The sequence below is a fragment of the Aythya ferina genome (genome assembly GCF_964211825.1).
Source record: "Aythya ferina genome assembly, chromosome: 7".
In the NCBI taxonomy this organism is placed as follows: Eukaryota; Metazoa; Chordata; class Aves; order Anseriformes; family Anatidae; genus Aythya; species Aythya ferina.
In genome coordinates this window covers 13,318,455-13,328,882 of record NC_140302.1, presented here as the reverse complement: position 1 = coordinate 13,328,882, position 10,428 = coordinate 13,318,455, and the positions used below count along the sequence as shown (strand labels likewise).

Genomic DNA, 10,428 nt, shown 5'->3' with positions numbered 1-10,428 from the left:
AGTAGCTGAGATAAAAAAAATAATAAAATAAAATAAAATAAAATAAAATAATTGATTAACAGTAATTAAAAACATAATTTTGTTTTATTAATTGCACTTTACAGATGTCCATTGTCCTGGTTTCAGTTAGAACAGAACTAATTTTCTTCCTGGTAGCTGGTGGAATGCTGTATTTTGGCTTAGGATGAGAAGAGTGCTGATAACACCCCGATGTTTTAATTGTTGCAGAGCAGTGCTTATACCAAGCCAAGGACACCTCAGCCTTTTGCTCTGTCCTGCCAACAGGCAGGCTGGGGGTGCAGTAAGAGCTGGGAGGGGACAGACCCAGGACAGGTGACCCAAACTAGCCAAAGGGGTATTCCATACCATCTGACGTCATGCTAAACAATATATAGGGGTGGCTAGCCGGGGGGAGGGGGCCGGACTGCTCGGGGTTAGGCTGGGCATCGGTCAGCGGGTGGTGAGCAATTGCATTGTGCATCACTTGTTTGTACATATTATTATTAGTAGTACTATTATCATCATTGTATTATTATTAGTATTATTATTATTATTTTCCTGTCTTATTAAACTGTCTTTATCTCAACTCACGGGCTTCATTTTCCATTTCTCTCCCCCGTCCCAGAGAGGGAGGGGGGAGGGTGAGCGAACGGCTGCGTGGTGTTTAGCTGCCGGCCGGGTTAAACCACGACATCCATGAAGAAAACAAAATGTGAGGACTTTTTATTGTTGTTAGTGTGGTTCACCTCATCTGAATTTGTAGCATTAATAGCATCAAAAAGTGGGTGCACCTTATTTTACATGACTCTATTACATGTTAATTGCAGTTTTGACTAAAGTTAATCCAGTTGGAATGAAAGTGGTTATTGAATCTGATTTTCTGTTTCTGGTAGAAGGCAGATTTCAGCTCAACGAAGGTTAACCAATGGAAGATTTATTTTAAACTTCGTAAACAAAAAAATAGCTGGATCAGTTTTATTGGCAAGCTTTACATAAGTCTTTTTGTTTCATTCAGGTCCTGGTACAATATCAGCTAAGGCCTGTGCAAGAGCAATATGATGGCTCAGAGTAAATACCTCCTGGTTTGAAGGTATGCGATGCCACAGTTCCACTTCTGGCTTGGCTGCACGCATCCTACGTAACCTTGGGTAAGTCATTTACCTTCTCTGTGTCTTAGCAGCAGTTATAATTCTCCGTATCACACAGGACATCTCTAAATAGATAAGAGGGAGATCAGAATATAATTACATATGTAGAATGTCTTTGATAATGAGTTAGTAGTGTGGATTGTTGTCACTGGCCATTAATTGTAAAAATATTGTATTTTGCTTTCACTGTTTTGGAGGCTATTTTGTGCTGTCATCATACTCCCTGCACTGTTTTCTTCAAGTGCCTCTCTCACAGGAATATCTTCAATAGACGAAGTAGTCACTTGCCTAGAACAAAGGCTGTCTACCTTGACTTTGTACCCAGCTCAGACTTGCTCCTGCTTGAGGAAAAGACGAGATTTGTGCGGTGGCAGCTGGTTGTGTCAGGGAGGTATCCCCATTCCCACATTCGTGTGCTCATTCTCCCTTGCAGCTGCAGTGTTAGCTTACCCATTCCCCCATTCCACTCCTCCCCTGCATGAGAGCCAGCTACCAGGTGAAGCTACCCTCTCTTCTTGTCCCATCTCCAGAGCAGGGGAGCAAAAGCAGGGCTGCTGCAGCGTGGAGAACGTAAGAAGCTACTTTGTGAGCAACAGTATGAATCATTGCTCAGAGAGGAAATACTGAGGTCTGGTTCCTGGAGGTGGTGGGGGTGAACAGTTCTTGTCAAGAACTCAATGTTTTGTCCAAAATTCACTGAACCTTTTTTGTAGTAGCCAAAGGCTCTCACCTGATCATGAGAACTATTGGATAACCAGAATTATTTTTTTCCCCGATTGTAACTGCAGCAGCAGTGATTTTTTCTGTCCAACTTAATTTGAGATTTAATACTTTCTTTAAAGTTCTGCCCAATTTATTTCAGTTTTTTGTTGTTGTTGTTGTTTTTTTTTTTTTTTTACAGCTTTGATAAATAGTGCATAAATACGTATTTTGGAGATTAAAGAAAAAGTTTGCTGTAGCGATTTTTATTTTTTAATTCTGGTTATAGATTGCTACTTCGAGGACTGCTTTTTGATGTTTTTTATTGTTATTCTTTTATTCATCTCTATCTTATCTCAAAGACCAGTTGAAAAGCATTTCAGCTATTGTAGTTCATGTCCAAAAGCTGTTATCATTTAACAGCTGCTTTTGTTGTTTTTATAGCCATATGCCACTTAAAGCCTATTTGATCTCCTTAAATGACCTTATTGTGCACTCTTACGCAATCCTATTTTAAAGAGATTTAGGTGCCTACAGCTGGAAATAGGCTCAAACTGGGATTTTCAAAACTGTCTAACAGTCTGACTTGCACCAAAATCGGTGACTGTCACGCTACTGGTAAATCCCTCTAGATTCCTGTCTATCCATTTAGAAACCTTAATGACCTTGAGGAGAAGGGCCCACAGGGACCTCATGTTATCCCAGTGAAAGTGAAAACTCCCACAGTGCTCTCTGGCACCTGATACTGGTGAAGTGGGTGTGCCTGGAAAGCTGGGACTCATAGCTTGGTGGGGAGATCAGGGGAACAGAGCAGTGTTTAAACAGCAGCTAAATCTTGAAAGGATAATGGATGTGGATGTAGGGATTGTTAGCTGTGCATCTCTCTTGTTTTACTTGGAGTACGCGGCGTAGTTCTCCAACTAGATATAGTGTGTCCTGGTAGTCTGCACTGTGACAAGTAGGAACACTACTGAAAATCTGCTCTGCAACTTAAAACCTGTACAGGAATGTTACTTACCATGGGTATTTCCTATACCTGTCATCTTTCTCTTCCTGGAATGATAAATTGAGACTATTTCAAACAGAACATTTGCACACTCAAAGATGCTTTTTGAGTGCTGTCAGTTAAGGAGTTGATGTAAATCCTGGCACTGATAGGCAAGTATGGAGTAGGGGACAGTAAGCTCGTGGCTAAAAGCCTGATCAGAATAGTTAAGCGAGCAAGCTCTATAAAAGTAGCTCTATGTTTTTATAAGTGAGCATCTTGTGCAGCAGAATGAAACACCTTATAACCAAAAAGTAAGGCTGTTCTGTAGCTGGAGTTAAAAATTTCTCTGTTTATGTTGTAACAACCTTTGTTGTTACTCTCAGTTAGAGCCTGGAAGGCCTAACCTTGAGAAGTAGAGTCATAGCGGGAAACTCTCACTGGCAGACTTCTGCTTCTTTGGGGAAGCTTTGTCAAGCTGTAGCTCACGCATGTCATTTTGCTTTGCTGAAGCTTCCTGCAGAAAGTTATTCCTTTCCTGGCCTTATGCTTCTCGCTCAACATGATTTCTTTTTTCAATACTTCCCTTTCAAGCTCACTGTTGTAATATTTTACCAATGAAAAATGATTTTCTTCTGTCTTTTTCATGGCAATAACCTGTGTTTTTGCCATGCATTTCAGATCAATTTGAAAAACATAAGTCTCAGAGGTCCAGATTAAAAAATGTCTTCACATACCTCAGTCCTGTCTGCAGTGCAATTTAGGAGCCTGTGACTAATAGCAATTTGCATATATACTGTGCCTCATTTCTTAAGTGCCTATTAATTCATAGGCTTCTGGTTTTGTGCCTGTAACATTGCTTTAGTACATGTCCACATGGTGTACTCCAGTGCTGTGCACAACCCTGTGCCCATAGGAAGCAGCAGTATGGTTCCTTGTAGAGGTACTTGGACAAATATGAATCCAGAAACACTCTGCCTGCATAAGCATGATGCTGTGAAAGCTAATGTACAGCTGTTTGTTTAAAGCTCTGAGTGTATCTGTCATGTCTTCATTGAGTAGGATGAGATTAGGAGGGGCAAGGACGGATTGGTATGCAAGTGAATGATGCCTGGTAGCTAGGAATTGTTTCCTGATGACACCTCCTTTTTCTCCAGTTTCATTTAAAGGAGGTGGTTTGCAATATTAATGTACCTTCATGTATTTGGCTGGTCTTATGCTGTGCAGACAGTCAAAATATCATAATCAAAGTGCCTTCTACAGAAGTTCACTGATGTGTGACCTGGCACTGACATCTGTAAGCTGTCCTCCTGACACCTATCTATAAAACAGAGTTCTACTGATTCCTAGTGTAATTATGAAATAAGAACAGTGTCATCACCAAGCTGCAGTCAAATACTGGAAAACAAATCAGATCAGAGGTAGTCATCTATGGTACTAGTGTAGTTAGATCCAGTTAGTTGCCTACTAGATGTTACTTTACTTCAACAACAGAGGCTCTGCAAAGTTGGAGACTAGGAGACTTGATTGCACAGACAGACTGAAAGAGTACCATGGAGTTAACCAGAGCAATTCAGGGAAACAGCAGACAAAAATCAGGATTTCACAATCTTAAATTCTTTCTGAACAATTAGCTGGAAACAATGCAGAAAAGCTCTCTGGACTTGGGAGGAGACCTTGTATTTTTCAAGTGACCCTTATTTTGTTAACCAAGATTATAGATGAGTTAAGTCTTTAATATAATATGAATCCATCTTTTTCTGCAGTGTCGTCATCATCATCGTTCAAAAGCTGATAGAAACAAATTTCCAGCTCCAAGTATAACATGAATTTTCTTGAAATATGTTGTAATAGTCACTGAAAACAGATGTCTGTCAATGATGCATCTGTGTTGAGAAGATTACTGAAAAAAAAAGGCAATTGATCCATATGGGTAGTGGTGTGCTGTCTTTAGCAAGTTACGGAGATTTTTCAGCCTGAAATCTAAGCCTACTCAAGGTATAAGGTATCTGTGATCAATTAAAAGAATGAACTGAGAAAAATAAGTCTACAGTAATAGGCTTGTATTTTGTATGGGGCATCCATAGTCTCAACTGTTCCTGGCTTTGATGGGTGACCAAATGTGAGGGCAGTTGGAGTCATTTGGTTGATGTGGTTTAAATGCTGTTGTAAAATATCCAACTGCTGTTTCCAAAGAAATAGAAGCAAGATGGAGAGAAATGTGAATAAATAATTTAGAAACAGAAACAATGTAGAAATTAGTTGAAGTAGAGTTAGTGAACTGAAGCTGTCATTCTTGTTTATTGTTAAAAATAATAGTTTATTAATAAATACATAACTTTATAAATTATTTTAATAAATTTATAAATAGTAAATACGTAAAATATTATTATAATTATTATTATGAAAGCTATTCTCCAAGGAATGGAGAAGATTACAGGAGTGGACATATTTTGGGGGTATGTGTAGGTTGATTTATGATCAACTGAGTAAAGTAATGGGTTTGATACATTAGAAGACATCATGCAGTTTGTGCTGTCTATCAAGAATCAGCATGGATGCTTCTGCTGCAAAGCAAAAAGGAAAGCCTGAAGTGTTAATGAGGATGTTTTTGTTCTGTGTTTGACACTTAGAACAATTACTGTGCAAAGAGTGTGTTGGTCTTCTTTGCCCATTTAGATTTTTAATTTAATTTTATTTTTTCAAGTCTGGTTGAAGTAAACCATCTGGATTTTTGGGTGCTATTCAGCCTGCAGAGATTTTTGCACATGTACTGTATTATAGCTGGTATTAATTTTCAGGAGGGAAATTTATAGGCTTTGTGTTGGATGCTTGTAAACGTGTACCACATCTGCAGGTGTGGCCATTATATCTATTAGCTCAATACTGTTTTCAGGTTTCTCTGGGGATGAGAGATCCACAAACTGCAATAACATATAATGTTGTATTGAAATTAATCGTTTCTACATTGTAGTGATTCCCATTTTCTAGTCCCCAAGCTCTGGTTCCTCTGCAAGTAAAATCTTTCACAGATATAAGCATCAGTTCATTGACAAACTTAAGAATGTGCTTAATTTTAAACATATGAATAGTTCCCCAGATATGTCATAAAAAGGGCACCAACAGCAGAACTTCATGTTTCATACAGTATTTAGCAAATATAGACAAAGAACACAGGTGTACTGGAAGCCACTTTTTTTTTCTAAAGCATCGGTTCTGGTTCATGGTGTTATTATAAGCAGCAGTATAAGAATGAAAGCATATGCACAGTGGGAACGGGATCAGCCTTAAAGTTTATAGCTTTTGTAGGGAAATGAGAGTCACAAGGGCTTTTTAAAGGACTGCCTCACACTATTATGCATGACTGTATTTCGTCATTTGATTATCATAAATATATGTTAAGATAAGTAATGCAGTAGCTGGAGAAAGTTGTGGCAACAGAAATACAGATTCACTAAAATATCTGCATTTTACACTATTTAACAGCGAGTGTCATAAGTTGTAAATGCTCTGTAATGAAGGCATTTAAAAGTCATAATTGTTAAATCAGAGGCTGACTTGAAATTTTTCAGACTAGATCAAACTCTAAAAAGCCACAATGAAGTAAAGTTGGCAAAGTCAAATACTTGCTCAAAAAATCAAGGTACAATTGGTTCCCTAACTTTAGAATAATTGAATAAAAGAACTCCTAAAATACCTGAGAATATTTATATTGATGCTAAAGTAAATGTAAATGTTACTGTAATGTCTCTGTATGCTTTAGAAAAAATCTCAAAATTTCCTAAACTCTCTTTGGAAAGATTCCATCATTACTTTGTTTTGATCAGTTGCTTTGGGAAGAGGGATAAGTAATGATATCAGCTGAAAGCCATCATACTACAATCTTTATAGTTTGCTCCTTTTTCATGTAGCTGTAATTACATATGAAATCTGAATTACCTCAGAGAACAAGTACATTCCAAGTGACTCGAGAAAGATGAGAGCAATTGGGTTATATACAACGTACTTAAATTTGATACAAATTTTTGTACAAAGTTGCATGTTCAGTTACATATCTAATTTACATATTAACTACATATTCTTTTTAAAGTAACATATGTTTGATTCAGTACAATTGTCGTTCTAAAATTTTCAGAATATGGTTTCTGTATAAAAGTTCGTAATCTATGACTTATGCTTCAATGGAACAGTTCTATAAGCAGGTGTCATGGGTGTTTGTCTATCTGAAGACATAATCAGGCATTCCCAGCCTGGAATGTGGCCTGCACTTCTTCCTGAGTTTGAAATACTCATTAAAGATCCCAAGAAATTCACTAGAGGAAAAAATTACAAAAGGATTTGGAGAAAAAATAACAAAGTGTTCATTCAGCCCACATATAAGAAGGAAAACAGTGTTTAGTTGATCATTTCCTTGCAGAGCAATTCAAAGATAACAGTTGATGGACTACTGAAAAAGATTGGAGAAAAAAGTCAACAGTAGAGATTCCACAGCATTTTATCTCTGAGAATGAAATAAAACACTACTAGAAAAAGTACAAACATCAGTTATTCTAACCTTCTTGAACTAAACAGTTTCTTCTGGTGATGCTATTTCTGGCACCAGGAAAAAAATGAAGATGACTGGTCAGACCTTTATTTGGTATAAAACTGGTGTTCAGTAGAATTCCACAGACTTTGTTCTGAAGTTCTGTTTCCCGTTCTGTTTGTACACTTAGCTTCTGGTTACTAGCAGTGTCATTTTTTTATTTTTTATTTTTTTAAAAGCTCTTACTTAGCTGAGGCATAAAAGGAAAACATTCATCTGTTAGCAGTGTCAAAAAGAACTGCATTTTCTCACCAAAGTAAAAGTAATATAAACATACAGACTTGACAGGTTCTTTTCCTGTGTTCTTATCTACCACTGAGCATGGAATTAGTAAAACACATTTCTGAACAAATCCAAATTTTTTTCTAGCTCACATCACAAATATTTTTTATCAGGTCTGAACATAACCAAAAAATGCATTCCACTGAACTCTACATATCTCAGGCATTTGTGCTTTACACCAAATATGATATAATCATAAAAAAATCATAGCATAATTTTCACTCCTACATTTTAAAGCAAAGCTTTGCAGAGATGATGGCACTTTGTTCTGGGAGAGGAAAGCTAATACATAAGACTGAGATCATGAATGGAGGCAGTAACATATATACATGAACACTGGTAATATATAAATATTCTTGTTGAAAACTATTCAGAACATGAGACATTTTCATGAATTCCTTAAGGGCTGGTCAACATAGTCACTTTATTTGTAGTCAAACACTGGAATAGATCATGCTACCAGGACATCTGCTGAATAAACTGAGCCATCTGCTGAAAAACTGATGGCACAATATAGAACAGTGTTTATGATCTCTACAATTTCAGCACAACTAGTTTCTGATTTCTATAAAACTGTAATTAGAGCAAGTGTGTTGCAGGTGCAAAGTCAAGTTTCCACCTTCTGTCATTTCAGTAGTCCTGATGGAGAAGGAAACAGAGCAGACATTGCCCCTAACACCTAGGCCTATAGGCCCAGGATTTAAGCAGACGATGGTGAAGAAATAGGGCTGGGAAGAATGGCTCTCCTCCTCTGGCACACAGCTCTGCAACCAGCTCTGCTGGGGGGAATTTTGAAAAAAATAATGAAGCAGAGCTTACATGCAGTATTACACTTGAATAGGTGCTAGTTCTCCTGTTCCTTTGGCAGTCATGAATGAGGAATAAATAAATACTCAGCTGTTAAATAGGTCTATGCTAAACTGACTTTTGCCTGGTTAAACGAACTTCACTTTAGTGTTGAACATGATCTGGTCCACACTACTGTCATGAACTTGCAATGCACCTGCACCCAATACCATATAAATTCTCTTTGAATGTGAAGTATGAGTTATTAATCGTTTTGCCTTTTTAAAACTTGTTTTATTTTGTTTTTCCCTGTTTTAAACCGTAATTTGCTGTTAAGAGAAATATGTGGACCACATACTAAATGTGATGCCAAAACTGTTCACTTGAAAAGTAAACTTACTTTTGTCTTATGCTTATTGTAATAGCACAAGTTTGGAATGCTCTAGGGGTTTTCACTGAGAACAATTTATCCAAATATTGTTGTTATTCAGGTGGAAAATTCGCATAGTTGGGATTCTGCGCTGCTCCTGAACTGTGTTTGTCCAAGGTGGATTGTGTGTGGCTCTGTGGGTGGCATGCTATAAATCTTAGGCCTACCTTTCTATTTTTTACACCTGTAGTGTAAACTAGATGAATCACAGACCTGTTCCATAATAAAACATATAAATGTCTCCCTTGAGAGTGATACTTAGGATAGGTGTTGCCAAAGTGCAGATTACTCTTCCAGAGCCTTTGCGGTATATCCTGATCATGCCTTCAGGGAAAACCTCATTTGAAATGAAAGGTCTCTAGATAGCTGGGGGATTCCTTGTGTTTGGGGGATACCTGTCTGCTACTCTAAGGCACATGACCAGACAAGCTCTTGATACTTCCACATCCTTGATAATTGGTCTCATTTATTTGAGCGGACAAAGTTAATAGAGAATATAGAGATTCATGTCAGCCTTCACACACAATATTTTGCTAGGACAACAGATAAATTTCAATGCATCATTGTGTTAATACTTTCGTAGCACATGCAATGTTATTTCAAAACATTCTTTAATACAGTTTCAGTCCCATTTATATCTAATTCTTTGTGTTTGGCAAGCTGAATTAGGGGTCATTCCAAAGAATTCAGCATAACTTAGAGGACAGACATTTTACTAGGCACAAAATCTAAGCTATATAAGATCACACATTCTTCTGCTATTAATATAGTTGTTCATAGCTTTTTTAGTATTTTTTTTACATATTCAAAACAAATCATGTGCTATTCTTTCCAAACATTTACATGTTATATGTAGGAAGTCTGTCTTTAATACTTCCATATTACCTTGTATATCTGCAAATTTTTCTTTCCTGTATTTATGCAATTGCTTAAAATAAGATATCTTTCTACTCAGATGGCAAAATCATTCAAATGTTTAAGCTTTTACTTATGTTAAAGGCACAAATAATCCTACTGGGTGCAAACACTAAGAAAATGCCAAACATAGTTGTGTGATTTCTACTGAAATTATGTTTTTAAGTTAGGCTGGAATAATTTCTAACTACAGCTGTGAATATGTTTTTTTTTTTCCAGCTTTCAAAAATATCAGTGTAATCTCCAATTTTTGATCATTGATATTTTTCACCTTATTGTTTGACACTGAAACAGTGAATGTTTCTCTTAGATACAGGGGGAACATATCTTTCTGTAGAGTTTTATTTTATTTCTTTCCACTTGCAAACTCCTTTAACTCTTTTGCCTACTCAGGACCCTTTTTTTTTTTTTTTTTTTTTTTTTTCTTTTAAAGCCTTGCACAGTCCAGATGTTCCAGACTTCAGAGTTCCAAAATCCCATGGAGAATCCCAAGCTTTTAAACAAGTGCCAGTGTGGGCGAGGCTGAAGTACATCTAATAGAGGGCTCAATCTTCAAATGCTAGCCAAGCAGCTGGCATTTAGGCTGACATTGATCAAA

General features: G+C 37.1%; 1 long non-coding RNA gene across 3 annotated transcripts in view; it reads left to right on the top strand.

The window, feature by feature from the left end:
- Nucleotides 1–433: 433 nt before the first annotated feature.
- The window catches only part of LOC311440017, a 274,632-nt gene continuing 264,637 nt past the window's right edge, over nucleotides 434–10,428 (top strand). For all 3 annotated transcript variants that reach the window (XR_014695154.1, XR_014695155.1, XR_014695156.1), the window contains exons 1-2: nucleotides 434–460; nucleotides 1,016–1,148. This is a non-coding gene — a long non-coding RNA (uncharacterized lncRNA). The remainder of the gene's footprint in view (nucleotides 461–1,015; nucleotides 1,149–10,428) is intronic.